General features: G+C 37.2%; 1 non-coding gene across 1 annotated transcript; it reads left to right on the forward strand.

Moving 5' to 3' along the window:
* Positions 1-5,226: 5,226 nt before the first annotated feature.
* LOC148561726 (small nucleolar RNA R71) lies at positions 5,227-5,333 on the forward strand. The gene has a single exon (XR_015886352.1). It is a non-coding gene; the product is annotated as a small nucleolar RNA R71 (small nucleolar RNA).
* Positions 5,334-16,566: the final 11,233 nt, after the last annotated feature.

The raw sequence follows: 16,566 nt of genomic DNA on the forward strand, positions 1-16,566 counted from the left end.
GCACGTCCTCCTATGGCAAGCTGTGTGTTGGTGGATCACCGTTGTCAATGGCTACCTTCCATCCTTCCAGTGAAAACTACGCTCACGCGCTCTGTCACAGCACGGCTAATCACCGGTTGGTTCTCGATCCGGTTGGAATAGGATTTACTATCCTTTTGCATCTGTCACTAACGCCCAGCCTTCAGGAGTTTGAAGCTCGTCACAGTCATTCAATCCTTGAATCCTACTCGGAATACCACAGACAAGGTTTAGACTTTCCGGATTCTCATGAATGCCGCCATCAGTTCTAGCTTATACCACGGAGATTCTGATTAAGAGATCTCAGAGATACTCATTCAATCGGATATAGAACGGAGGTGGTTGTCAGGCACACGTTCATGGTTTGAGGAAGGTGATGAATGTCACTGATCATCACCTTCATCACAGTTAAGCGCGAATGAATATCTTAGATAGGAACAAGCATGTTTGAATAGAAGAACAGAAATACTTGCATTAATTCATCGAGACACAGCAGAGCTCCTCACCCCCAACAATGGGGTTTAGAGACTCATGCCGTCAGAGAATACAAAGTTTTGATCTGAAATGTCATGAGATACAAAATAAGTCTCTAAAAGTTGTTTAAATACTAAACTAGTAGCCTAGGTTTACAAAAATTGGATAAACTATGATGGATGATGCAGAGATCCACTTCTGGGGCCCACTTGGTGTGTGCTGGGGCCCACTTGGTGTGTGCTGGGGCTGAGACTTAAGCAATTCACGTGCAGAGGCCATTTGTGGAGTTGAACGCCAGTTTTTATGCCAGTTTGGGCGTTCAACTCCAGCTTTTGATCCTTTTCTGGCGCTGGACGCCAGAATTGGGCAGAGGACTGGCGTTGAACGCCGGTTTACGTCGTCTATTCTTGTGCAAAGTATGGACTATTATATATTGCTAGAAAGCCCTGGATGTCTACTTTCCAACGCAATTGGAAGCATGCCATTTCGAGTTCTGTAGCTCCAGAAAATCTATTTTGAGTGCAGGGAGGTCAGAATCCAACAGCATCAGCAGTCCTTTTTCAGCCTGAATCAAATTTTTGCTCAGCTCCTTCAATTTCAGCCAGAAAAATACCTGAAATTACAGAAAAACACACAACTCATAGTAAAGTCCAGAAATATGAATTTTTCCTAAAAACTAATAGAAATAGACTAAAAACTAACTAAAACATACTCAAAACTATATGAAATTATCCCCAAAAAGCGTATAAAATATCCGCTCATCAACTACCTTGTTATCATTTGTAGGGGTTACAATGGCCTTCACCCATTTGGACACATAGTTCACTACCACCAAAATGTAGTTGTTTGAGTATGAAGTTGGGAATAATCCCATGAAATCAATTCTCCATACATCAAACAGCTCAAGTTCTAAGATTAATTGCTGTGGCATCTCATTTTTCTTGGGCAAATTTCCAATCCGCTGACATTCATTACAATTCTTCACTAGCTCTCGTGCATCTTTGAAGATAGTGGGCCAAAATAACCTGCACTGCAAGACTTTTGCTGCAGTTCTTTCCGCTCCAAAATGGCCTCCATAGCAAGAACCATGACAATTCCATAAAACCTCTCTTCCCTCTTCTTCTGAAATACATCTTCTGAGAAATCCATCTGAGCATTTTTGGAATAAGTATGGCTCATCCCAAATAACATATTTTGCATCATTGATGAGTTTCCTCTTTTGATGCTTGTTGATCATTGAAGGGACTTCCCTAGTAGCCTTAAAATTGGCAATGTCTGCAAACTAGGGTGCCTTGTGAACCAGCATTAATTACTCATCAAGGAAGAATTCATTGACACTTGATTTGTGGGTGCTACCTTCTTCACAGGGAATTCTGGACAAATGATCTGCTACTTTGTTCTCCACTCCCTTCTTATCTTTAATCTCAATGTTAAATTCCTGCAATAGCAAAATCCACCTTATCAATCTCGGTTTTGACTCTTGTTTTGTAAGTAAATATTTTAGTGCTGCATGATCAGTAAAAATAATCACTTTAGATCCAATGAGATATGATCTAAACTTGTCAAATGCAAACACTATTGCCAGTAATTCTTTCTCAATAGTGGTATAATTCCTTTGAGTTTCATTCAAAACCTTGCTGGCATAATATATAACATACACTAAATTGCCTTTCCTCTGCCCCAGCACTGCCACAACAGCAAAGTTTGATGCATCACACATCAGTTCAAAAGGCAAATTCCAATCAGGTGGGGTAATAATAGGTGCTGAGGAACGTTCTCTTTTCAGTTTTTCAAATGCTATTGTGCATTTTTGATCAAACATAAAAGGTGTATCAGAAACTAATAGGTTGTTCAAAGGCTTTGCAATTTTGGAAAAATCTCTGATAAACCTTCTGTAGAAACCAGCATGGCCTAAAAAACTCCTAATTACCTTGACATTGCTAGGTGGAGGTAATTTCTCAATTAATTCCACCTTAGCTTTGTCTACTTCTATGCCTTTTCCTGAAATTTTATGACCAAGGACAATCCCCTCTGTCACCATAAAGTGGCATTTCTCCCAGTTTAGAACTAGGTTTGTCTCTTGGCACCTTTTTAACACTAAGGCAAGATGATTTAGGCAATTAGGGAAGGAATCTCCAAAAACTGAGAAATCATCCATGAAGACTTCAATGAACTTTTCAATCATGTCTGAAAAAATAAACAACATGCATCTTTGGAAAGTTGCAGGGGCATTACACAATCCAAAAGGCATGCGCCTGTAAGCAAAAACTCCATATGGACAGGTAAATGAGGTTTTCTCTTGATCTCCAGGGTCAACCACTATTTGATTGTATCCCGAGTATCCATCAAGAAAACAGTAATATGCATGTCCTACCAATCTCTCCAGCATCTAATCCATGAAAGGGAGTGGAAAATGATCTTTTCTTGTTGCCTCATTGAGTTTTCTATAGTAAATGCACATCCTCCAACCTGTTACTATTCTTGGGGGGATGAGTTCATTTTTCTCATTGGGTACAACTGTGATCCCTCTTTTCTTTGGAACCACATGGATAGGGCTCACCATGGGTTGTCTAAAATGGGATAGATTACTCTCGCCTGCCATAGCTTTATAACCTCTTTTTGGACCACTTCTTTCGTGACAGGATTTAGTCTTCTTTGGGCTTGAATGGAGGGTTTGGCATCCTCTTCCAGTAAGATCTTGTGCATGCATATGGATGAGCTTATCCCTTTTAAGTCAGCAAGGGTCCATCCAATGGCATCTTGGTGCTTTTGCAGCACCTTGATTAATTCCTCTTCCTGTTCTTGACTAAGGGCAGAATTGATGATCACTGGGTAACTTCCATCACTTCCCAAGTATGCATACTTAAGAGTAGGAGGCAGTGCTTTCAGCTCCAGTTTGGGTGCTTCTTTCTCCTTTTTCCTTTCCTTTGATGTGCTTGGAATAGACACTTCAGCTGAATTGTCATCAGCAACCTCAACGTTTAACATGGAATCACCCTCTGTAAATCCTTCAAGTACTTCTTCAAAGGTTTCTTGCATCACAGTTTCCACTGCATCTAGCCTCATACACTCTCCTAGTGACTCTGGTGGATAGCTCATGGCCTTGAATACATTGAATACCATTCTCTCATCATGTAGCCTAAGGGTAAGTTCACCCTTTTGGACATCAATGATGGCTCCAGCAGTAGCTAAAAACGGCCTCCCCAAAATTATTGAAGCCTTAGCTTCTTCCTCCATATCTAATACCACAAAGTCAGCAGGGAAGATGAAGTCTCCTACTTTCACTAACAAGTCTTCTACTATTCCATGAGGAAATTTGAATGACCGATCTGCCAATTGGAGGGCCATTCTTGTTGGTTTGGCTTCCTCAATCTTCATTCTTTTCATCATAGTTAAGGACATCAAATTTATATTGGCTCCCAAGTCACGTAAGGCTTTTTCAAATGTTATTTCCCCTATTATACAAGGAATTTGGAAGCTTCCTGGGTCTTTCAATTTTTGAGGCAGCTTGTGTTGGATGATAGCACTACATTCTTCAGTTAATACCACAGTTTCATCATTCCTCCAGCTCCTCTTCTTGGTCATTAATTCCTTCAGAAACTTAGCATAGAGTGGCATTTGCTCTAGTGCTTCAGCAAAGGGAATGTTGATATGAAGTTTCTTGAAAATCTCCAAAAATTTGGAGAATTGGTTGTCCTTTGAATTCTTCATTAAGTGCTGAGGGTAAGAAGCCTTTGGGATATATGGCCTTAGAACTTCTTTTTTTTTTTATGGATTGGGAGCAGAAGTGTGTGCTTCTTCCTTGTCATCTGAACTACCCTCTACTTTCTCCTCTTGAGTCTCCCTTGAATTCTCTGTCAATTCCCTTCCACTTCTAAGGGTAATAGCTTTGCATTCCTCTCTTGAAGTTGTCTTGGTGGCATTACTGGAGCTGTAGCCAGGGGCTCGCTTGGACAAGTATTCAACTTGTGCTTCAAGTTTCTGAGTGGCAGCATCTTGATTTTGCAGACTAGATGTTACTTCTTCCCTGAATTTTTTTCATGTCTTTAGACTCCTTGCAAAGGTTTGAAAACATAGCTTTTATTTTGGCCATTCTGTCATCACCATGTGGTGATGGTTGGTTGAAATTGGGGTGTTGAGAGTGGTTATTATGGCTTTGGTATGGTGGCTATGAATAAGTGTTTTGTATGGTCTGGTATGGTCTTTGGTTGGAGTTTTAGTAAGTGGAGTTGTTATACTGGGTTGGATTGTGTGATCTGTGTGGTCTTGGCCTTGGTTTTGTTGGTTTCCCTACCCAAAGTTTGGGTGGTTCCTCCAACCAGAGTTATAGGTTTTAGAATATGGATCATGAGCTTGCCTAGATAAATTTCCAAGGTAATTAGCTTCCTCCTAGTTAACTCCTTCATCTATGTCCAACTCTCCTTGAGGTGATGGTTGAGTGTGGATAGCTGCAGCCTGATTCTTCTCTATTTGCTTGGTCAATTCAGCCAATTGCTTGGTGATCATCTTATTCTGGGCCAGGATTGCATCCATTTGGTTTAATTCTAAGACTCCCCTGTTGTTGCTTCTGTCTGAGGCATAAAAATACTCATTGTCAGCCACTGTCTCTATAACATCAATGGATTCTTCAATGGTCTTCTTCTTGTTAAGGGAACCTCCAGATGAGTGGTCTACAACTTTCTTTGATTCACAATTCAGCCCTTCATAAAAGATATTAAGTTGCACCCACTCATTAAACATATCAGGGGGCATTTCCTTGTCAAATCCTTGAACCTCTCCCATGTTTCATAAATAGTCTCACCATCCTGCTGTCTGAATATCAGCACTTCAGTTCTTAGCCTGTTTACTTTTTGTGGAGGTAGAAACTTGTTAAGAATCTGTTCACTACATCCTCCCAGGTTGTCAAGCTTTCCTTTAGAAATGATTCTAGCCATTTTGATGCCTTGTCCCTCAAAGAAAATGGAAACAATAGCAATCTATAGGTGTCAGGATGAACACCATTAGATTTAACTGTGTCACATATCCTTTGGAATTTAGTGAGATGTTCATTAGGGTCCTCTTGAGCACTTCCTCCAAAAGAACAGTTGTTTTGCACAAGAGTTATGAGCTGAGGCTTTGATAAACCCATATTTTATGATATATTTTGTGCTCAATTTAGGTGATTTATTCAATCCTTCACTCACTTATTCATGAAAATTGCATGGTTTTACTTTCCCTTCCTTATTATGTGATGTATGTGAAAAAAACATATTTCCTATGCTTTAAACATAATTATTTTAATTACCCTTTATTTCCATTCGATGCCGTAATTCGTGTGTTGAGTAGTTTCAGATCTTCTAAGGCAGGAATGACTTAAAGGATGGAAAGAAAACATACAAAAATGGAAGGAAAGCACAAAACGGAGTTTTTGGAGAAATTGGCAGTGAGGCGATCGCATGGACGACGCGGCCGCATGCCAGCGCGAAATGGCAGTGATGCGACCACGTGATTGACGCGATCGCGCGCCTTAAGCGAAACGCAGATGACGCGGACGCATGACTGAAGTGACCGCGTGATAAGGAAAACTCCAGATGACGCGACCGCGTGACCCACGAGGATGCGTGACAGAGGCCATGCACCATAAATTACAGAAAATGCTCCTAGCGATTTCTAAAGCCCTTTTTGGCCCAAATCCAAGTCCAGAAGTCACAGATCAGAGGTTATGAAGTGGGGGAATGCATCTATTCGAGGAGAGTCTCCAATTATTCACTATTCATGATTTAGATGTAGTTTTTAGGGAGAGGTTCTCTCCTCTCTCTCTCTTAGGATTAGGATTTAGGATTTTTCTTGCTTTCATGATTGCCCCTTTTTATCAGGTTCAATATTCCTTTTTAATTACTTATTTTCTCAATTCAATTTATGAACTTTTCTATGTTACAGATGATTCTTTTAATTAATGTTATTTGAGGTATTTCAGTTTATTATTGCTCTCTTTTATTTATGTTACTGTTGCTTCCAATCTGAAGACATTTTTATTCGAATAGATCTACTTTTTCCCTTTTGGTCTTGGTTAATAAATTAGTAACTCAGGAGTTATTAAACTCAACATGATTGATAATTGTTACCTTTGCTAATTGAATTGAACTTTAATAACTCCAATCTTTTCTTAGGAAGTAACTAGGATCCGAAGATCAAACTAATTAGTCGCTTGACATTCCTTTACTTTAAGTAAAGGTTAACTAAGTGGAATTAAGATTCAATTTTCATCATCATTGATAAGGATAACTAGGATAGGACTTCCAATTTCTCATACCTTGCCAAAAGTTTATTTTACAGTTATTTATTTATTTTACTTGCCATTTAAATTACTTGTTCCTCATCTTCAAACCCCAATTTACAATCTTCATAACCAATAATAAGAACATACTTCCCTGTAGTTCCTTGAGAAGACGACCCGAGGTTTAAATACTTCAGTTATCAATTTTTAAGGGGTTTATTACTTGTGACAACCAAAACATTTGTACAAAGGGATTTCTGTTGGTTTAGAAACTATATCTACAACGCGACTATTTTTATAAAATTCTTTACTAGCAAAAATCCTAACGTCAAAATGGCACCATTGCCGGGGAACTGCAATTGTGTGCCTTATTATTGGTTATTGTAAATACTTTTCTTTTGCTTGTTTATTTGTCTTTATTTTCCTTTTTTTTATTTTTATTAGCTACTATGAATTCTCACCCATCTCGCTTTGAGTTTGGTTCTAATATTGTTGAAAGGAGTGAAAGTTATAACAAGAACATGCATCAAGGTCAGAGCAATCAAAGATGGATGGAGCCAATAGGATCTGATCAACCCTTTAGGCAACAACACCGTCCAAGATATCGTGGACAAAGACCATTCTACAATGCATACCAAGCCAATAGACATGGTGGACAACCTTGTAGTTACCAACAAGCCCCACCCTATGCTTATTTACCCCAATTCCAATCCAATTACTCCCAAACACCACCACTTCCCCATGTACCATGTCCAAATCCATCACCCTGAGAATCAGAAGTTCGCCTCAAGGAAACAGTAGATCAACTTCAAACAACCCTTCATCAACTGGGCAAGCAGTAAGTCAATTATCTTCTAGACGTTCGAACATTCAACGACCTCCCACAGCCCCATGTGGACAATCTAATGAAGAGCGTAGTATGAAGGAGATATTAGAAACTCCAGTAGACAGAACAAGGCATGACTTCCTACTAGAACAAGTAGAGGAAGCTATCATTGTAAAAGAAGAAGAGTTGGTTGAAGACATAAGAGAAGCTGAACTTCCATGGGAATCCAGAATTGTGGAAAATTCTGTCAAGGACGTTACAATTGATGCTAAGGAGGATAGTGCACAACTCCCAAAGCAAGTCTTTATTAAAGAACTAGACGGAATAATCCAAGAAGCAAGTTTCCTTGATGATGATAATCTCAAGTCAAGTTCTCCTAGTAATGAACTTGCATCCGCAAGTGAATTCTCTGAGATCGAAGAATCTTCCCCAAGTGAATACGAAGATGATACGGAGGTAGATTTCTCTCAACCTCCCGTTTATGACTTAAGTGAGGAGGAAGACATAGAAGGCTTTGATCAGGACATGGATGCATTTGAAGAAGTCTGCAAGGAAGTGAAGAAATTCACAGAAGAGCACAAGGGAGTAGAACTTACAGAACCACTGGAAACACTTATCCCAAGGCTATTACCACCCAATACAAGCTTTAAGTGGGTACAATCCTTAACCTTTAGCTTTATTTTTCCACTTGAATATGGGTTGCTTGAAATAGATGGCCAGCTTAGAGCTCTCTGCGGCTTTAAGAGTAAGAAGGAAATGGCTCGTACTCAGAGCTGGTGCACAAGGTTCAATAAGGTTCCACGCTTCAACTCGAAGTGTACGGATTGGCATCATGATCAATCGAATGGATCTCGAAAAATGTTGATCACCATGGTGAGAATCTACTTTCTAAACCACCCGGATGGAAAAATATAGATCAAGACGGAGGCGGATTTAAAAGCAAAGTTTGGGATCCTGGAATCTATTCTGACATTCGCCACCCCGGGAACCTGAGAATCTGTTTGAAGCTGCTCAGAAGCTTTACATGCCTAGTTTGGGACCCCGGAGGCCATTGGCATTCCAAACATTGGTGGAGATTTTCGGATGAATTTAAGCATAAGCCGCCATAACAGGAAGCTCATCCAATGTCCAACTTAAGGACTTTAACTAAAAGTGCTAGGTGGGAGACAACCCACCATGGTATGGTCGTTCCTTTTTCAGTTTTATTTCGTGTTATTTATTTTTATTTCCTTTTCAATTGAACCTGAATATTATTCACTCGCATTGCATACTGCATAATTGCATACCTGCATAAAAAAATTTATTTTTCAGTATTTGAATAAAGGGGATACAAAAGAATTCCCCAAATGCAAAATAAAGCAATGCACATGGGACAAAATTAAAACTAATGCATGAGCATGTAACATCAAAAGTGGGAAAATTTGGGTGAATAGGTAAAGAAATTCTTGCCTTACAAAGTATGTATGTTAGGTGAGATCTTAGACTAATCAAGGATTCACTTATTAGCTCACTTAGCCTTATACATATACCCTTACCTTAACTTGGCCCCATTACAACCTTAATTAAAGACTTCATGATTTTTGTATGCCTATATTCTATAATTGTTGATTGATTAGATGAAGAAAAAAGTTATAGAAAGTAAGGATAAAAATAAGAATAGAATGATTAACCTAATAAACACTGAGTGACTAGAGAGTAAACACAAAATCCAGTGAGGGTTCAATAGCTCATCAACATATATCTCTGCTTAAATTGTTAATTGTCTTGCAAGTTTGTAAAATATTTTTCTTTCCCATCTCAATTGTAAAAGTGCTTTATCATTATCTAAGGTTTGGCTATGCATATATGATTCCTTGAGAATGTGAATTAATTTAACTACATGTAAGTTTTATATACAAGTGAATAACAATTAGAATTGCATGATTCATTTAGGTAGCTGCATTTAGAATAGATCGCATTGCATGAGATTCCACCACTTTAACCTTACCTTAATGTTTATCTTGGATTTAGCATGAGGACATGCTATTGTTTAAGTGTGGGGAGGTTGATAAACCCATATTTTATGATATATATTTTATGCTCAATTTAGGTGATTTATTCAATCCTTCACTCACTTATTCATGAAAATTACATGGTTTTACTTTTCCTTCCTTATTATGTGATGTATGTGAAAAAAACATGTTTCCTATGCTTTAAACATAATTATTTTAAACCCTTTATTTCCATTCGATGCCGTGATTCGTGTGTTGAGTAGTTTCAGATCTTCTAAGGCAGGAATGACTTAAAGGATGGAAAGGAAACATACAAAAATGGAAGGAGAGCACAAAACGGAGTTTTTGGAGAAACTGGCAGTGACGTGATTGCATGGACGACGTGGCCGCATGCCAGCGCGAAATGGCAGTGACGCGACCGCGTCATTGACGCGATCGCGCGCCTTAAGCGAAACGCAGATGACGCGGATGCATGACTAAAGCGATCGCGTGATAAGGAAAACTCCAGATGACGCGACCACGTGACCCACGCAGACACGTGACAGAGGCCACGCACCAAAAATTACAAAAATGCTCCTAGCAATTTCTGAAGGCCTTTTTGGCCCAAATCCAAGTCCAAAAGGCACAGATCAGAGGTTATGAAGTGGGGGAATGCATCCATTCGAGGAGAGTCTCCAATTATTCACTATTCATGATTTAGATGTAGTTTTTAGGGAGAGGTTCTCTCCTCTCTCTCTTAGGATTAGGATTTAGGATTTTTCTTGCTTTCATGATTTCCCCTTTTTATCAGGTTCAATATTCGTTTTTAATTACTTATTTTCTCAATTCAATTTATGAACTTTTCTATGTTACAGATGATTATTTTAATTAATATTATTTGATGTATTTCAGTTTATTATTGCTCTCTTTTATTTATGTTACTGTTGCTTCCAATCTGAAGACATTTTTATTCGAATAGATCTACTTTTTCCCTTTTGGTCTTGGTTAAGAAATCAGTAACTCAGGAGTTATCAAACTCAACATGATTGATAATTGTTACCTTTGCTAATTGAATTGAAGTTCAATAATCCCAATCTTTTCTTAGGAAGTAACTAGGATCTGAAGATCAAACTAATTAGTCGCTTGACATTCCTTTGCTTTAAGTAAAGGTTAACTAAGTGGAATTAAGATTCAATTTTCATCATCATTGATAAGGATAACTAGGATAGGACTTCTAATATTTCTCATACCTTGCCAAAAATTTTATTTTACAGTTATTTATTTATTTTACTTGCCATTTAAATTACTTGTTCCTCATCTTCAAACCCCAATTTACAATCTTCATAACCAATAATAAGAACATACTTCCCTGCAGTTCCTTGAGAAGACGACCCGAGATTTAAATACTTCGGTTATCAATTTTTAAGGGGTTCGTTACTTGTGACAACCAAAACATTTGTACGAAGGGATTTCTGTTGGTTTAGAAACTATATCTACAACGCGACTATTTTTATAAAATTCTTTACTAGCAAAAATCCTAACGTCAGGCTTCAATTCGAAATTATTAGCATGGATAGTTGGCTTTTGAATGCTACTATCACATTTTCCTGGGTTTGGATTGATGTATGATCCCAGAACTCTCCTCTCTTGTCCAGCAGGGTTGGCTGCACCTCTTCTGGCATGATTATTCACCTCTCCTTCATGATGGTTTTCCATATCATCCACCATGGTTATATCTAAGTCTTCCTCCTCTTCTTCTACACCAATAGCCCTTTTTCCTCTTGCTTTCCTTATTAATCTCATAAAGGTTCTTTCCGGTTCACTATCAAAGGAGGTTGAAACCTCTCTTCTACCTGTCATACAAGTAGCACAACAAGCAGCAACCAGCAAGTGAGAATTTCACAATTAATGAAAAAGTATGGTTAGAGCAATTGAGGCAATTAATCAAACAGTTAATGAGTTAGTGGGTTAGTTTTGCTGGAAAGTAAAGAAGTAAAGATAAATTCAAGAAAAATAACTAAAAATTGTAGATAACAACAATGAACGACTGAAATCAGAATTCAATTAATCAAACAAAAAGAAAAGTGCTCAATCTAGTTATCCTCCAATTTAGTAATTGTCAATACAAAACCAATCCCCAGCAATGGCGCCATAAACTTGATTCACCCGAAAACTGTCTCTCAACAATTTCCTACCGACAAGTGCACCGGGTTGTCGTCAAGTAAAAACTCACTGTAGAGTGAGGTCGAATCCCATAGGGATTGGTAGATTGATCAATGTTAATTGGAGAATTGTGCTAGTTGAGCGAAATCAGAATTGAATTGGGATTGCAGAAAGTAAAATTGGCGGGAAACTTAAATTGTAAGAAATTAAAGAGGCAGAAATTAAATTGCAGGATATAAAAAACAGAAACTTAAATTGCAAGAAATTAAATAGGAATGGGTGTTAAGCATGAAATTAAAGACGCAGAATATAAAAGAATGGGTAGATCAGAGATAGGGAAGCTCATTAGGGTTAGGAGATGTGATAATTCTCTAGATCAAGTTCATTTTCATCTCTTCCTCAATCAATGCATTCATTGATCTCCTTGGCAATCTTAGGTGATTAGATCCCAATTCATTGGCAATCTAATCTCTCTAAGCATGAACAATTGCCGAATTCCTTGATTTAAGTGCTCGTGGGAATAGATTAAGTTTGGTCACTGATTATACCACACAAATTCATAGATCAAAGTATTGGTAGGATTACATGTCACTATATCCATCCAAACCCCAATCTAATCCATTGTGAGAAAGCATTTCTAGCATGATCTCATCATTCCTCTTCCAAGGTTCAGAGGAAATCCAATTATGAATAGCTTCTTTCCCAAGATAACTATCCAATTGGATGAAGAACGAAAGCTTTCTAGCAAAATCAAGAGAAACGAAAGAAGATGAATGAAAACTAATATTGATCCATTGAATTACACAGAGCTCCCTAACCCAATGAAAGGGGTTTAGTTGTTCATAGCTCTCAAAATGGAAAATGGAATCGAAGGATACATTGCGAAATTGAAAGAATTACAGGAAATGTAAATTAAGCTAAAAAGTAAAAATGAAATAAAAGTCCTCTCTAACTTAAATTCTAAGCTATTTATACACTTTCTTCCATTGATCTTCAATCTCTGAATTGGGCTTTTGGCCTTGATGAAATTGGGTTGAAGTTGCTCCAATTGGTGTCCCTGGCTGTTGAGAAGAGATCTGTTTGAATTGCAAGTTCTGGTGCTTCAAGTTGGAGTCAACGTCTGATGGTCAACGTTGACTCAAATGCCTTTCTTATAAACCAGATAAATTTGCTGTCATTAGCGTTTGACTTAGTGTTGGAGTGCCAACATTCTTCTACCCACGTGTACACGTGCCTTGCGTGTTTGCGCCTTTTGGGTCACAATGCTCATCCACGCGTACCCCACGCGTCTGCGTCGCCTGCGCCACACAACTTATCCAGATCAGCGCCAATTATCTTGTCCTTTCTTTTCTAATCCTAGTCTCTTCTATCTTTTCTTTTTTCTTCTTTCTTTCTTACTTTATTTCTTTCACTTCTCATTCTTTTTTACCTTCATTCTATTTTACTTAATTTACTTGTATATTTCATTCATTGTATTTTAAATTTGTGCATATTTTTATTTTTCTTTTCTAAATTTATTATTTTACCATTGGTGTTAAATGTTCTTATTCAACTGTTGCATCCTTTCTTGAATTATTTTGGTGCTTAGTGACTTATTTTACACTGTGGGATGATATTAATTACCTGCCAATGCCAATCTTTTATGATACTTGCACTTCATTTGCATTGACATGAATTTATATTGATATTTTCATTACCCACACTCCTCCCCTTTGTTGCAAATTCTGCACCACTGGTATGCCATGTGCCTCTATTGTTTTCTCACGTACATGTTGAAGCTTCCATGTAAATGAGCTCCTTATTATCTGGCATTAACACCCATATTTTATTTATTTTCTATCTTTATTATGGGTTACTTTTCTTCCCTTTTTCTTTCAGGATGGCCACCAGGAAGAGAACCGGAAGACGTTTACATAGGAGAGACAAACAAGTTCCTACGCACATTCCTTGATGAGAAAAGTGTCAGTTGAAGCAACCTATCCACTTGCACATCTTAGCATGCACCGAGGACGGTGCAATCTTTAAGTGTGGGGAGGTCGATACCGATCTCCATGGGTTAGTTACTCTTCTATCTCAACACCAATATTTTATTTTCCTTATTAGTTGTTCCATTTGCATGTTTGATTCCATGTTAGATTAATTTTATGCATATTTTACCACTTGGTTGAAGTAATATTTTCTTTTTCAAGAAACTTTTTAGAGTATTTTACTAATTTGAATAAAAATTTAATGTTACACTTATTTGAAGAAATATTATACTGGAACATGGTTTAGAGCTTGAACACACAAAACCTGTGAGATTTTGAGCCTATTTGATTGGTTGCATTTTACCAACCAATATTTTATTTTTGGTATGTGTTTTTCTCTCTAAAATTGTGATCTTTGTCGTACTTAATTCTATATTTCCATTGTTTGATGTATGCATACACTTACATGATTGAGTCCTTTGTTTCACTGAGCTTACATACCCATATGGCCTTACCCTTTCATTATTCTTTGCAAACCAATGTTGAGCCTATTATACCCCTTTGTTCTATACTTTAGCACATCATTAACTCTAAGCAGAAAACAATAATGTCCTTAATTTGAATCCTTGGTTAGCTTAGACTAGTGAGAGTGCTCATGAATTAAGTATGGGGAAAGTTGAATTTGGAAACATTTGGTTTGAGAATTGAGTATGTTAGAATTTTCTGAAAATGTGAAAAAAAAATGTTTAGGACATGATTCATGCATCCAATAATTTAATCATATGTATTGAGAAAAATAAAAGAAAAGAAAAAAAAAATATATATATATATAAAGAAGTGAGAAAAAGAAAAGAAAAAAGAGCAATTAAGCAAAAAGGGGACAAAATGCCCCAAAGTAAGTGGTGAAAGCAATGCATATGTACTATACTTGAAATTAGAATGCATGAATATGTGGAAAACATGGTTAATGGATAGTTAGATGTGGTATTATGATTACATGGATTATCTAAAGTTAGGTGGAAAGTTTAAGTTAATTAAGGATTCAGATTTTAGTCCACTTGACCAAATACAATCCTACTTTGACCCTAACCCTATTATAACCCTTAAAAGACCTCTTGATTTGTGTATTTGTGCATTAAATTTTTGTTGATTGGTAGAAGAAAATCAAGCCTTAGAAAGCAAGGTTATTAGAGAATTGAGAGAATCGAACCTTAAACACTTGAGTGATTAGAGTGTATACACTACCAGTGAGGGTTCGATGCTCAATTCCTTGTTCCCTGCTTTCATGAGCTATTTTCTTCTTGCAAGTCTATTTGTACTTCATTTTCATGATTTGAATTAGTGAAATCCAGTTCATATTTCTTCTTGAAGGATTTGTTTACTTTTAACTAAGTAGGTAGAAACATTTTGCATGTAGTTGCATTCATATAGATAGGTTGCATTTTATACATTCTACCATTCCTCTTCACCCCTTTATAGTTTCTCTTGAGCTTAGCATGAGGACATGCTAATGTTTAAGTGTGGGGAGGTTGATAAACCACTATTTTATGGTTTATCTTGTGCTCAATTGAGTGGTTTTTATCAACTCTTTACCCACTTATTCATACTATTTGCATATTTTTACATTTGCCTTCCTAATTATGTGCTTTGATTGAAAACATGCTTCTTTAGCCTTAAGTTCCCTATGTTTAAATCCTCTCTTATTAACATTAGATGCCTTGATATGTGTGTTAAGTGATTTCTGAGATTACAGGGCAGGAATGGCTCAGAGGATGGAAAGGAAGCATGCAAAAGTGGAAGGAATACAAAAAGTTGGAGAAATTGCTAAGCTGTCCAGCCTGACCTCTTCGCACTCAAATGGCTATAACTTTAGCTACAGAGGTTCAAACGACGCAGTTTTAGTTGCGTTGGAAAGCTAACATCCGGGGCTTCGATTTGATATATAACATACCATGGTTGCCCTGAAGCTAAGCGATGCGAACATGTGATCCACGTGGATGCATCGCAGTGACGAAAATCAGCGTGGCAGATTTCTTCTCCAGCGATTTCTGGGCTGTTTTCGACCCAGTTTGCGGCCCAGAAAACATAGATTAAAGGCTATAAAGTGGGAGAATCTATTCATTCATAATTACAAGCTCATAATTTATAATTTTAGTTTTAGATGTAGTTTTTAGAGAGAGAGGCTCTCTCCTCTCTCTTAGGATTTAGTTTTAGGATTTAGGATTATTTCTTCTTCATCACAGGTTCAATGTTCCTCTTATTTATTTTCTACTTTTATTATATACTTTTAATTATTATTTATATTTTCAATTTGGCTTATGCTACATTCAGGTTATGATTTTCTTAATTAATATTATTTGAGGTATTTCAGATTTAAGATTGCTTTGCTTTAGTTATATTGATACTTTTAATTTAATTTAGATATTTTCTTCCTTTTGCCTTTGGTTAAGTAATTGGTAACGCTTGAGCTGTCAAATAAAGTAGTGGTTGAAATTGGGAGTTGCTTCAATAACTCTAGTCTTTCCATAGGAATTGACTAGGACCTGAGGATTAAGCTAATTAATTCACTTGATTTACCTTCATAGTTAGAGGTTAACAAAGTGGGATTAAAATCCAATTCTCATCACAATCGATAAGGATAGGACTTCCAATTCTATTACCTTGCCAAGAGTTTATTTTATTATTACTATTTTATTTTTCTTATCATTTAACATACTTCTTCCTTACTTTCAAAACCCCGAATTTACAAGACTCATAACCAATAATAAGAACATACTTCCCTGCAATTCCTTGAGAAGACGACCGGAGGTTTAAATACTCGGTTATTAATTTTAAAGGGGTTTGTTACTTGTGACAACCAAAACTTTTGTAAGAAAGGTTGATTGCTTGGTT

The sequence above is a fragment of the Arachis ipaensis genome, chromosome B6, assembly GCF_059453495.1.
Source record: "Arachis ipaensis isolate K30076 ecotype BB chromosome B6, ASM5945349v1, whole genome shotgun sequence".
Taxonomy (NCBI): domain Eukaryota; kingdom Viridiplantae; phylum Streptophyta; class Magnoliopsida; order Fabales; family Fabaceae; genus Arachis; species Arachis ipaensis.